Raw genomic sequence first — 15,000 nt, forward strand, 5'->3', positions numbered from 1 at the left:
TTTGCAGCCCTTTACATTCCATTAAAACATTGGTCTCTCTGAATTTTTGACATAACTTCAAACCCTTTAACCAGTTACTGTGTACACTATACTCATTCTTTTCTTGCTTGGGGGTGTGGGTTTTATATCTAACCCCTGGGAACTTCCCCCACAACATGTTCAGCTCACAGCAACTTGCCATACAGATTTTTACATGAATTGGCTCCAGTATCAGCACTTCCTCTCCAGCCTCCAGAGTATCATGGTCCACATTATGGTCCCACATCATCATCCTGGTCTGGTTGATGGGCACGTTCACTGGTACCATCCACCTCATACGAGCCAAACAGTATCTGAAACTGAGAAAAGCTCCGAGGGGGGAGCATCACCATCCTCCCCAAGCCAATAGCTCAGAGATTCCAGAGTGCTTCCCACTCAGCAAATACAAAGAAAGAGATCCTCTTATCCCAGTTGTCAGTATTGTCTATACCATAGGCTTGCATCATTGTCTTGAGGGTTTGATGTAATTTCTCTATTTCCCCTTGAGATGGAGAGTGATACACAGTCGAACACTGACGCTCTACTTTTAGTCCCTTCAAAACATTTCTAAAAGACTTTGAGGTAAAGTTAGGCCCTTGGTCTTTTTGCACTGCTTGAGGAAACCAAACATGAAAAAAGAACTTCATCAAAACCCTTAAGACTACATGAGCTGTTATCTTATGCAGAGGGACTGCTTCCAGGTACCTGGTAGTGGAGCAAATATTTGTGAGTAAATAATCATTTCCCAGTTTGGTCCTTGGGAATGGACCAAGTACATCTACTACCAGCTTGCTGAAGAGTTCACCTGGTGCTGAAATAGAATGAAGGGGAACAGGTTTAATACTTCGACTAGGTTTCCCTATAAACTGAGAGACATGATAGGTCTCAATATACTCTCTGACAGTCTCCCACAGCTGAGACCAGAAGAAATGCCTGGAAACCTTGGACATCACCATCTGGGGACAAAACCCTTGTTCTCCTTCCATCGATACTGCAAATAGAGGTGAATTATTTGTAAGAGTTTCCTCCCTGAAATGAAAACACTTATTTAACTGTAACATCTTTTCCTCAGCAACAGCGACATTTTCCTGCACAGAAATTAATTGCACCCTAGTAGGTGCAGCCTCTCTCACGCTATTTAACTGATCCATTCTCCAATCATGCTCAGCTCTGGCTGGATCATCCTTTTCTTCAGTTGACTGCAGTTCAACATCAGAAAGCAGAGTTACCAAACTTAAGCCCTCACCATCCTCATGAGAAATATCATGAAGACTGTTGGTAGCATGATCATGAGCCATACTTCTCATGGTGGAACCATCAGGGAGAAGGTCTGGCAGGGTTTTCCTAGCCATTTCCTCCCAACATTTGGGACTTGGTTTCCCCCAAACTAGTTGTTCCTCACTGTCTAACAGGCCCATAACATTATTCCCTAATAAGAGGTCGACCCCTTCGAAGGGAATTTTATCTGAGACGCCTACAGGGAGATAGCCAACTTGGTATGCAGATTCTACCCATAATTTGTGTACAGGTGTCCTTATGGTTGAACCCGTAATACCCTTCAACAATATATCTACCCCAGTATAGGTATCCTTAGACACTGGCAGCACTCCAGCACGTAGCAAAGAGTAGGTGCTACATCCATCTCTCAAGGACAGTATGTTCTCAACTCTGCCTACATCCTTTTGCAAACCAACTGCGGACCTACTAGAAAATATACACATCCTGGGGTCTAGATCCAAAGGTTCCTCCTCACCTTGCCTTGAAGACCTAATGCAGGCAACTGGATGTATCTCTGCAGTTTAAGTCCTCTTGGGTGGTTCCTCCCTTTCCTGATCTCGCCGCCTTGACCAGCAAAACTTTTGAGTGTGTCCAGTTTTGTTACAGTAGTAACAGGCATAACTCTTAAAGGTATTTTTACCATTTGGTGTAGGACTGGTACTGTTTACTCGAGGACCTGAAACATTATCTGATTGTCTAGGTAAACTTTGAACTCCAGCTGACTTACCTTTTCCTTCTATTTTATAGGGCACCTCAGCCTTCATTTGTTCCTGAAAATTCTTGTCCCACTTACCTTTATGACCATAAGACTTGGAATAAGGTTTAGAATGAGTGGGGAAATTTTCAGAAGCAGCATGACTGTTTTTACTTACCAATTCCCTGCGAGCCAAAAATCGGTTACCTAGATCCAGTGCTTCTGAAAGATTATCTGGGTTTTTGTCCTCCAAATATTCTCTGAGGTCAACAGGGATTGTATTGTACAATTCCTCATGAACCATCAGATCTACTAATTTGTTATAGTCTTTATTAACTCCTTTAGAACAAACCCATTTCTTAAAAAGGAACAGTTTCTCATTCCCAAACTCAGTTAAGGTCTGCCCATCCTGAAATTTTTTATTTCTGAACTTTTGTCTATATTTCTCAGGTATCATTCGATATGCAAGCAATATTTCCTCTTTAATCTTATCATAATCAGAAAAATCTTGCCCCTCCAGAGTCTCTACTCTCTGGAATCCTTTACCCACAAGTTGTGTGCGAACTAGGGTAGCCCACTTCTGTTTGGGCCATCCTTGCTCCAAAGCAGTCTTCTCAAAAAAAGAAAAATATCTATCTGGGTCACTCTCTGTAAACTTAGGGACAAAATTTGCAGCTTTAGTTATGTTAAAGTACTGCTCAGGCTCTTGTTCAGAACCTCCTAATCTTTGACGTTCTTCCTCCTTAGCTTTCATTAATTTCATTTCAGCCTCTAGTACAGCTAATTTCAGTCTCATTCTCTCCATTTCCATATCACCTGGAGTAGGTGATCCCTCATGTTCACTGTTAACAGGCATGTTTACTGATGAATTATTACCTTCTTCCCTGAAGCCTAAAAAATCTGAAGACTCATCTTCTGACATAGTTTTATCTTTAAACACTTGCTTCCCTCTTACAGTATCAGTGGACAAAGTTTTCCCACAGGCACATAAAATAACACAAATTGAATGTAAACTATGCACATAGCACTTACCATAACCACAACAAAAATGTGTTACTCAACCTTTCTCCCACCTTAGGAGAAAAACAACCTGTAAACTAATATATGAAAACAACACTTCCACTGACCCACCTTGGTAAATCTTCTACCAGAAACATGCAACTGTTATTACCCCATACCAGCACATATAGTTCAAAGAATGTTTTGAGTTATTTTAGCAGTCAAATAACTCTCCCGGACAGGCCCCCATGTTACGTTGGTTGTCCCTTATTACTTTGATAGTAAGGTTCTCACTACATGTTCTAGTGTGGGGTAGCTTTTACTTAATGGCCTTATCTGTCTAGGGGTAATACTTACATTATGGCTGATCATCCTGAGTGTCTCATATCCTCTCACCAGCCCTCCTCACAGGTTATGTAAACTACTACTATAAAAATATAACTGTATTCTCAATAGATATGTACAGAATATACAATTACAGCCTCACACTTTAAAAACAAAGATCTACACACTCCATAGCTGTTCTCCCACATGGTGTACCTTATTAACTTTTGTCCTTCTCTCTTGACATAACTCTGGGCTAACCAGTGTTTTGACACACTTTAGTCACCCTGGGTATGGTGGCCACAACTTAAATTATAAAAACTCACCCCTGGAGCACACATGATGCCCCAAAAGATAGGAGAAGGACCCAGAGATCCTGCCAGGTTGAAGGTCAGCCACAGAGAGAGAGAGTCAGTGAGAGAGAGAGAGAGCCTGGCTAAGCTCCCCCCACCAAAACAAAAGACTGTTGCCAAGCACAATTCTCCAGTTACCACAATTCTACCACACCTTAATTTTACTTTTACAAAAAGAAATACAACTTTATAAACTACTTATTTAAATTGTGTGTCTATGTGTCTATAGTATAACCTATTATATTGAGAAAAATAGGCTTGACCCAGCTGCCTCTCAGTCATAAGGTTGATCAGTCCTTCTGACATTTAGAGCAAAGTCCCCATCAATTCAATATAATTAGGTATTCCAGAGTAACTGTTACTTATAAATACATGTTGGGTCCTATAGTCCCATAACAGCATAGTGTCTCTATTAGGAAGTATGACTCTATTTGATGACGTAGAAGAGAAAGCAACTATGGCAGAACTGTCTGAGCCTAGTGCAAAACCGTTCATGCTCACACCTTCCCGCCAGACTAACACAATAGTACAGAGTGTAGCTGGTAGTATGACTCAGCCTCATACTAGTACTGTGTATGCTACACCTGTATCTACTTATCCTAGACCAGATCTAAACTCTCTAGGGATGGCTGGACAAGGTGTCCGACCTAAGGACCATCCAGACTCATTTGTTAGATTCTGTACTCCTCTGTTACCTACTGGTCCTATCTCTGAGGAACAATTTGAGAGGACGGAATGCCTCATTATGTAGCAGACTGCACAAATAGAGGCACAGAGGAAATTGAACAAAGAAGATTTCCAGAGGGAAAATGTTCGTCTCGAAAGACAACAGACTGATAGATCTGACAAAGTTGATAAATTTGTTAGTACAACACAGGACACATTTAAAGTGCCGAAAGCTGCCTCAATGGTTCCTAAGTTTTTTGAGAGTGACTTAGACACCTATTTTGATGTGTTTGAGAACCAGGCACGTGCTATGAACTGGCCAAGTAAGCACTGAGCTACCTTGTTGCACATAGCTTTGACAGGAAGAGCTCAAACTTGTACTGCTGCTTTACCATTTGCCAAGTACATTAGTTATGACACAGTCAAGCAAACTATTCTAGAGACATATAACTTGTTACCTGTAACTTATCAACGTGCATTTCGTATCCTACAGTGATGATAAGATCAAACTTGTATAGAGTTTGCTCGTGAGAAAAAAGTTGCATTTGAGAGGTGGTGCAGAGCTGCTAAGTGCAATAATTATGACTGTCTGGTTCATCTGTTACTTCACAAAGAGTTTAACAACTGTATGTCTGCTGACATACAAGAATATCTGATCGATCATACTGCCTCGGATGTTCTGGAAACTGCAGCATTCCAGACAACTATGAAATTTCTCACAAACTTGTACATACTAAAACACAGAGAAACAAGGTAACTAAAAATTGTCCTAGAATTTGGCAACCTAAATCAGCTGAGCAGTGCCGGCCTGATGTACCTGCTAATGTACCTTCTTGTACCTTTACCAGGAAAACTCTTAATCCTGAATCTGTCTCTGTTGTAAGACAGAAGTCTGATATCGAGAAGAAGAAAGTTAAATGTACCTATTGTAACAGAAAAGGACATGCTAGAGAGTATTGCTATAAGTTGGAAAGAGATGCGAGAAGCGATTGTGCGGCTGGCGCTCCCACACAAGTCGTATCCTCTTCCATGCAACAAATGCACCAAAATCCTAGTAATACCTCTGATCCCGCTGTTTTAGATAATATTACTTAGGATAGATGACTAGCGTCAGAAAGTGTATCTGACGAAAAGATTCGTTCAGTGATGAGTCCTTACTTATTGAGAGGTAAAGTAGGACTTGACAAATCACATCTAACTGAGATAATTACTTTCAGAGACACTGGTAGTTATATCATGTTATTAAGAGAAGATGTACTGCCCATAACTGATGATACCTATTGCAAGATAGATGTATTGTTAGAAACCTATGGAGGGGCTGTTACAAAAGTACATTTATACAAAGTTTACATTGAAACAAGCTATTATACTGGTTATATTTCAGTGGGTATATCCAGTGGTGTATTTCCCATCAGGTCAGTGGACTTGTTGATAGGGAACAATATCCTTCATGCTGGTATATGTAAGGAACCACTTGTGATTGATAATACCACTGATGATAATTATGCCATTGAAGCTTGTAGAGAGAAACCTATTTTATTTCCTCTCAGCACAATTACTAGAGCTATGTCAAAGATAAAACAACCATCCTTGTCTCCTGTTGAGTTAGTGGATGATAATGATTTTGGCTTGAATATGTTGTTTAGTGATGCTCTGTGCCCAGGATCATTAACACTAACTCCCCCCTGTCATCTACCTAGTCTGGACACAACTGATATTAAATTTCTAACTCATGATGATTTAATCAAGGATCAGTTTGTTGTTCAGTCACTGGAAAGACAGAGATATAGCAGTTAGTGAGAGTGAAGCAAAGGATCTCGATAATTGTTACTATTATAGTAACGGTGTACTGATGGAGAAAAATACATGTAAGTTGTCAGCTGATAGTGTTTCCACCACAGTCAAGCATCTGGTAGTGTTACCAGTTACATTTCGTGAACAAGCCATTGATTTTGCTCACAATAGTCCCATTGGAGGACATTTGGGCATCGAGAAGACACTCGGTAAACTGGCAAAACATTTTACTTGGCAAAAATGAAGGAAACAGTAGCTGATCATGTGCGACGTTGCCATGTCTATCAAGTGACAGGCAAGCCAGCTCACACACCTCCACCTACACCTCTCACTGAGCTTACTAGTAGCAAACTTCAGTTCATCTGGATTAGGGATTGTTAAGACTTGTTTAAAAGGTTGAAGCGTCTGCTGTCCCCTGCGCCTGTGTTGAGGAGTCCTAATTTCAATCTTCCCTTCTTTTTACATATAGATGTGAGTGGTTATACAGTGGGTGCTCTGCTGCTCTAAAAACCAACATCCACTGACATTCTCCATCCTATATGTTACTATTCATCTAAGCTCAAACGACACCAGAAAAATTATGCCACTATTTAGAAAGAGGCTCTAGCTCTTGTGGTGTCCTTGGAACATTTTGATATGTATTTAGGCACTTCCCCATTTAAAGTTAATGTTTTTTCAGACCACAATCCACTCACCTACATAAATACAATGAAGAGTAAAAATGCTAGGATCATAAGGTGGGCTCTCATAATCCAGCCTTACTCTATTAGTGTACAACATATCAGTGGTCATTGTAATGTAATTGCTGATGCTCTGTCACGTCCTTAATTATTATTGTTGCATTTAAATTAATGTAATTTTATGCCCAAATACCTTATGTTACTTGCTATGTCAAATTCAGTAAAGTAACATAATCTATCCAGCCCATGTTAACTATGTATACTCATGTCTAATTATTCTATTTATATATTCACAGTAGTGGTGATACATGTTGGTGTGTGAGGAGACAGTTGGAGACAGAAGCTGACTGTTGAGTGTGTAGAGTGTTGTGTTGGCGATGTTAGTTACTTAGTGGCAGAACACAGTCCTGCCTCCGACCCCACCCCCCTCTCCTCACTACACACCTCAAGTTTTCTCATACACAGATGTCCATACTGACTCGCATTCCACTACCACACAGTCAAGAACTTTTTTCTCATATGTTCAGGTGCCAGATGTCCATACTGACTCGCATTCCACTACCACTACTTAAGAGTGGAATGCCATCTCCTGTCTATCGCACAAGACTGCTGTTCATATTCAGTCTCCACTACTATGATCGAGCCTCAACGTGTCATGCTTGTCTACGCTATCCTCTCCCCACACTGATGTACATAACCACGAGTATGCAGAGATAGGATATGATGTGTACTGCCCTAGTATGAGGGGCATAACTTAGTGAAATAGACACTGTAAAATGTAAAAAGTGTTGGCACAAGAGTGACTCTGATTTATTTTTATATTAAATTGTGTTATTAAAGTGGCATGAGTAATTATAAGAGTAATCATGTGAAAAATATTAACGCAATTCCTAGTGCAAACGTTTTTGTGCTGGGGGGGTATTGCGACCCCTGAATGGGTTACAGAGTATATAATGTATATTACCTGTTCATATAATTTTATATTGCTTATATTTGCGATATTAGCTAAATTGTAAATATATTGCTTTATATTATTATTTGACTTAGTTATATTATTAGGTTGGATGTAACATTTATATATTATTCAGTGCTCATAGTTCGAGTGTTAAGTAGCTGACAGCATTGTCTAACTACTGTGTTTTCTCTCCGCTTGTTACACTGCCGGCTTCTCGGTGTTGCTGGGCAGCAGCAGTCCACGGAGAGTAACGTGATCGAGGGGGGTCACACCTTGCCTGGAGTAGTTTGCCTGGGCTGCGCTTGATTGTCTGTTTGATGTTCTTTTAGCAAGAGGTCTCTCTACTTCTCTCCCCTGTGGGCCCTTGTTGGAAGATCATCTCTGTCGCTTTCTTGTTGTTGGTTCTGTGTAACTCTGTTCACAGAACATAGTCTAGACTTAGTGATTTTCGACATTGTACTGAGGTTGTGTGTCACATAGACACTCCAAGAAACTCAGGTCCTGAGCTGCAGCTTCTGACCTAAATTGTTCTGGAATCTGTGTACTGTCACAGTCGGGGATTTTCTAATGCTGAACTTAGATTCAGTAGTATGGGAGTTTTGTGACTTTTGTGGAGGATCTGCAGATGGTCCCTACTTAGTGTTGTTATATTATCTCCTTGTTCCTGATTCTGTGTTGCTGTTGCTTGTTATATTGCTGTTCGGCTTATCAGTCATTTTATTGTTCAAGCAAGCTGTTCTGATTGCCAGGTTGGTCAAGAAGTTAGTTTATGTGAGGACTTTTAGTCAGTCACTGGTTAAGTCTAGTCGAGTCTTGAGACATAGCGAACTACTTAGAGCACTTACACACATACACACAAACTTACTTGTATATATATACAACTAAGTTTGTGTGTATGTATTATGTTATTAAATGCTAACAATGTACCAGACAGTACTTAAAAGCCATGAAGATGTGATATGTGCCTTCAGCACAATACTACTGTACATGAGAGAAGTGTAGGAACTTGTGTCCTATATTATATTCAATTGATTAATTTAATTTAATTTGATAATATACGCCTAGACAATTTTGTTGTTAATAAACTTATTAAATTTTAATTCCTTTAGTTAGTCGCCTACCAGTTGTAATCCTGAAGCGCTATTGAATCTTACTGAATTCTAATGGATAATTAGACCAGGATACTGACTACTTGTTACAAAGACCCAGTAACAGGCTGGATGCTAGAAGGGCAGTCCTTTCTAGTATTCACTGGAGATCTCTATGCTTATTAGATATAGTATTCACTGCCCACCTGCCTCACTCTAGCTACCTTCTTCATTTCTCTAACTTTTTTCATAGTTTCTAATCACTTCTTCCTTATTAGTCTCTTTGTGAAGCATAAGAAATTTGTACAATATAAGACAAAATTACACATTCTGCTACACCTCTTTCTTTTGACCCTTGGTTGGCATTATTATTATTATTATTATTAAGTGCATATGTATTACTATTTTATAATTATTATTATTATTATTATTATTATTATAAGTGCATACCTATTATTATTTTATTATTATTATCATTACCATTATTATTAATTTAGGTAACTGGAGCATAGATCCAATTCCCTAAATCAAGAGCCCATCACCATGTACATACTAATAATAATTATTAATAGTATAACAACAACAACAATAATAATAATAATAATAATAATAATGATAATACAATATAATAGTAATAATAATAATAATAACAGAAAGGAGAAACTTCAAAACGCTGCCAGTAGTTGGCACCACCATCAGCAAAATATTGGTAACCACTAGTATACTTTTCACCTCTCTAGACTTAATATTCTATTAGTATTAGGTTAAGTTTGCCCAAAATGTCTCGGCGTGATAGTAACTTTCTTTGTTCCAATCATATACGTAAACACTCATTGTAACATTTGCAAAGAAATAAATATTTTATTTATTTATTTATTTAAGGAACCTCCCTTGAGGGAGAAGTTCACATCCTGAAATTTCGTTCATATCCAGAAGCAAAAAATCGACTGAACAACGGTTTGTATCTTGAAAAATTTGCATGGTTGGTGTTCGTAAGCTGAGGTTCCACTGTATACACTCGATGTATGCTACACAGTAACTGCACAAACATTGACAGGTGAACATTTTCACCTATTTTAGTCACATACTATTGTCTAGAAATACTTATATACATAGTATTTATAGGTCCCAGCAATATTTTGGTGAGGAAGGGAGAATGGGTTTGTGTAAACAACATGGCTGGCTGGCTGGCTGTCTGTCTGCCTGGCTGTCTGTCTGTCTGTCTGTCTGTCTGTCTGTCTGTCTCACAGGTACACATAAATACAATTATACGCAGAAGAATATAATTATAATAATAATTGAATCATGGTGTAAGATATGTGTCACTCATCTTATTACTCCACTAATGACAGTGGTGACATTTGATGAGGGTACATTGCCTTCGCTCTATTTGTTTATACACATAAACATGTCTGTCTACTTGTCTTTCTGTCTCAGAGTCTGCTCGTCTCTCTGTCTCAGAGAAAGCTGCTAGTGAATCAACACATATTACACATGATGCAGTAGTCACTGCATCACATCTCAGTCCTGATACATATTATTTGCCAGTCTTGATTTTTTTGGTTATTCTAGGTAATTTACATTATATATACTTGTATTTATGTGTACTGTACCTGTGAGACAGACAGACAGACAGACAGACAGACTGGCTGGCTGGCTGGCTGGCTGGCTTGGCTGGCTTGGCTGGCCGGCTGGCCGGCCGCCAGCCAGCCGGCCAGCCGGCCGGCCAGCCAGCCGGCCAGCCAGCCGGCCAGCCAGCCGGCCAGCCAGCCGGCCAGCCAGCCGGCCAGCCAGCCAGCCAGCCGGCCAGCCAGCCAGCCAGCCAGCCAGCCAGCCAGCCAGCCAGCCAGCCAGCCAGCCAAAACCCACACTGCTTGAGAATGAAGTATTCCTTATGCTTGGCTTGGTGACAAAGGCGCAATGAATTACCACTACCACAATTCAGTGCAGGTGCAAAAACTGTTTTTCCTATTGCGCACTCTTACCACATAGACCCATTCTATCATATGCAGGCCTACCAGCTCAATCCTGCTAAATTTGAAGGCGCTAGAATTTATGCATACAAGCACGTGACTGACCGTGGCTACAATGATGTACTAGTACGTGATCAACCCTCAAAGGGTTAAGACTATAAATGCAAAAGAAATAATAGTACAGTGGATCCTCGACCAATGATATTAATCCGTTCCTGAGAGCTCATCGTTAGTCGAGTTAATTTTCCCCTTAAGAAATAATGGAAATCAAATTAATTCGTTCCTAACACCCCAAAGTATTGAAAAAAAAATTTACCACATGAAATATTAATTTTAATACACAAACTGAAGAAGACATGTACAATTACATGACACTTACCTTTATTGAAGATCTGGCGATGATTGATTGGACGGGAGGAGAGGAGAGTGTGGATGGTGTTAGTGTTTAGAAGGGGAATCCCCTACCTTTAGGACTTGAGGTGTCAAGTCCTTTTCCAGGATTACTTCCCTTCTTCTTTTAATGCCACTAGGACCAGCTTGAGAGTCACTGGACCTCTGTCGCACAATATATCTGTCCATAGAGGCCTGTACCTCCCGTTCCTTTATGACATTCCTAAAGTGTTTCACAACATTGTCAGTGTAATAGTCACCAGCACGGCTTGCAATAGATGTGTGAGGGTGATTTTCATCAAAAAAGGTTTGCACTTTAAGCCACATTGCACACGTTTTCTTAATCTTTGAAGTAGACAACTTCTTCAATTTCTCTATCTCCACCTCCGGAGCAGTTTCCTCAGGTCTGGCCTCTTGCTGTTGAAGATGATCTTGCAGCTCATCAGTGGTTAGTTCTTCATTGTTGTCCTCCACCAACTCTTCCACATCCTCCCCACTAACCTCCAACCCCAAGGGCTTCCCCATTGCCACAATTGATTCCACAACTGGCATAGGCTGCTCAGGGTTAGTCTCAAATCCTTCAAAATCCCTTTTGTCTACACATTCTGGCCACAGTTCCTTCCAGGCAGAGTTCAAGGTCCTCTTAGTCACTTCCTCCCAAGCCTTACCTATAATATTTACACAATTTAGGATGCTAAAGTGATCTCTCCAAAACTCTCTTAGAATCAATTGAGTTTCTTAGGTCACTACAAAGCACCTTTCAATCATAGCTTTTGTGTAGAGTGTTTTGAAGTTTGCAATGACCTGCTGGTCCATGGGCTGCAGGAGAGGAGTGGTATTAGGAGGCAAAAACTTGACCTTGATGAAGCTCATGTCCCCAGAAAGTCGCTCCTGCAAGTCTGAAGGATGACCAGGAGCATTGTCTAATACCAGGAGGCACTTAAGTTAAGGTCCAATTTATTTTCCAGAAGGTAATTTTTCACAGTGGGGGCAAATGCATGGTGTAACCAGTCATAGAAAAAGCCCCTAGTGACCCATGCCTTACTGTTTGCCCTCCACAGCACACACAAATTAGCCTTGAGGACATTGTTTTTCCTGAACACTCTGGGAGTTTCAGAGTGATACTCCAATAAAGGCTTCACTTTGCAATCACCACTAGCATTAGCACACTTCAACAGAGTAAGCCTGTCTTTCATAGGCTTATGTCCTGGGAGTGCCTTTTCCTCCTAAGTAATGTAGGTCCTGCTTGGCATTTTCTTCCAAAACAAGCCTGTTTTGTCACAATTAAACACTTGTTCAGGTTTCAATTTTTCACTGTCTATGTACTCCTTGAATTCCTGCACATATTTTTCAGCTACTTTTTGGTCCGAACTGGCAGCCTCACCATGCCTTATCACACTATGTATGCCACTGCAATTCTTAAATCTCTCAAACCAACCTTTGCTGGCCTTAAATTCACTCACATCACCACTAGTTGCAGGCATTTTTCTAATTAAATCGTCATGCAACTTCCTAGCCTTTTCACTTATGATCGCTTGAGAGATGCTATCTCCTGCTATCTGTTTTTCGTTTATCCACACCAATAAGAGTCTCTCAACATCTTCTATCACTTGTGATCTCAGTTTCGAAAACAAAGTTGCACCTTTGGCAAGAACAGCTGGGTATGGTTTGATTGCTGTTTTCTTGGCCACAATAGTAGCAATGGTTGATTGGGGTTTCGTGTACAACCTGGCCAGCTCGGAGACACACACTCCACTTTCATACTTAGCAATGATCTCTTTCTTCATATCCATGGCAATTCTCACCCTTTTTGCTTTAGGGTTGGCACTAGAAACTTTCTTGGGGCCCATGGTGACTTATTTTGCTGTGATAATATGAAATGTTCCGATTATATATTTGGATGCGACCTCTGTGGCTGGCTGGCTTGTAAACACTGGCACCCACAGGACAAGTGAGACGCGCTCAGGCCACATGTGGATGTGTCTCGAATGGAACGAATCACGTTGGTCGAGTTTTTTATCACTAGCTGAGGCAAAATTTTTGCATTAAATTATGTCGCTTGTCGGATTTAACGTTTTACGATGCCATCGTTGGTCGAGGGTCAACTGTATTTCTTACCGTACATTGTGGGTACTGGTGTTTGTTGATGATTGTGAAGAGAGTGGATAGTTATGCTGTGGCCATACTGGGCCGAGGTGGATAGTAGAGGTACTGGTACTGAAGTTGATGGTTTACTGGAGTGTGCAAAAATTCTGTAATAGATTTCTGTTTTATTTTTCCCTGCAGTACATTATACAACTGACAGTAAGACATCAGCTATTTTTGACACCATTTCAGGGTCCTCTTCAGTGAAAAAGTCTAACCTTAAGCCATTCAGTCAGTCAGTCAATTCAGTAAGTCAGTCATTTATTTGGTTTTGGGTGAGTAAGTGATCTTTGAGAAGAGACTTGAATTTATAAACAGGTAGTGTTTCTTTTATATTTACAGGTAATGAGTTCCAGATTTTAGGGCCTTTTATGTGCATTGAGTTTTTGCATAGTGTGAGATGGACACGAGGAACATCAAAGAGTGATCTGTGCCTTGTGTTATGGTCATGTGTTCTGTTGAGGTTGGCAAGGAGATGTTTGAGGGGAGGGTTAATATCAGAGTTAAGTGTTCTATGTATGTAATAGGTGCAGTAATAAGTATGGATGTTTTGTATGGTGAGTAGGTTTAGTGTATTGAATATTGGTGGAGTGTACTGCCTATAGTGAGAATTTGTTATCATTCTAACTGCAGCCTTTTGTTGGGTAATTAGTGGTCTGAGATGGTTAATTGTTGTTGAGCCCCATGCACAAATTCCATAGGTGAGATAGGGGTAAATAAGAGAGTGATATAGGGCCAGGAGGGCTGACTGTGGAACATAGTACCGTATCTTCGATAGTATGCCTACAGTCTTGGAAATTTTCTTGGAAATTTGTTGTATATGTGTATGAAATTTGAGTCTATTATCAAGGTGGATTCCTAAGAATTTTCCCTCTGTGAGCTTTGTGATAGGTGATCCGTTTATCATTATGTTAAGAGGGACATCTGTAGCTCTGTTACCAAACTGAATGAAGTAGGTTTTGTCAATGTTTAGAGTAAGTTTGTTAGTCCTCATCCAGGTAGATATTTTCTGTAATTCGGTATTTACAGTATTGGCTAGCGTGACTGGGCTCGGGTGAGAGAAGACGTATGTAGTGTCATCTGCAAATAGTGTGGGTTTGAGTAGTTGCAATGCATTTGGTAGGTCGTTTATGTAAATGAGAAAGAGAAGAGGGCCAAGGGCACTTCCCTGTGGGACACCAACTGTAATTGGTTGTGTGGAAGGGTTTGCCCCATTTGTGTACACATATTGGCTTCTGTTGCTGAGGTATGACTTTAGGTAGTTGAGGGAGTGCCCTCTTATACCATAGTGTGACAATTTTACGTGGAGCAAGTCATGGTCAACTGTATCAAAAGCTTTATATAAGTCAATGAAGATCCCCAGTGGGACTTCTTTTTTCTCTCTTGCATTGTATATATGTTCTAGCATGTGTATAATGGCATCATTAGTATTTTTATTAGGCCTGAATCCAAATTGGCAGGGGTTGAGAATGTTTTGGGAGATGAGGTAGGAGTAGATTCGCTTATTAATTAAATTTTCGAAGATTTTAGAGAGAGGGTGTAAGTTGGATATTGGCCTATAGTTATTCTGGTCTGTTTGGTCTCCTCCTTTGTGGATCGGGGTGACCCTTGCTATTTTGAGTACTGTAGGGAAGGTGGAGGAT

General features: G+C 40.3%; 1 protein-coding gene across 11 annotated transcripts in view; it reads left to right on the plus strand.

The window, feature by feature from the left end:
* LOC128704766 (zinc finger protein 84-like) overlaps positions 1-15,000 on the plus strand; it is a 516,148-nt gene that overhangs the window by 50,453 nt on the left and 450,695 nt on the right. Inside the window, exon 3 of one of the 11 annotated variants that reach the window (XR_011390969.1) lies at positions 7,103-7,296. The exons of the other annotated variants lie outside the window; for them this stretch is intronic. The gene's annotated coding sequence lies outside the window, so the exon portion shown is untranslated. Of the gene's footprint in view, positions 1-7,102; positions 7,297-15,000 lie in introns of those variants that run through there. 11 annotated transcript variants of the gene reach the window in all.

This window comes from Cherax quadricarinatus, chromosome 99 (assembly GCF_038502225.1).
Source record: "Cherax quadricarinatus isolate ZL_2023a chromosome 99, ASM3850222v1, whole genome shotgun sequence".
Taxonomy (NCBI): domain Eukaryota; kingdom Metazoa; phylum Arthropoda; class Malacostraca; order Decapoda; family Parastacidae; genus Cherax; species Cherax quadricarinatus.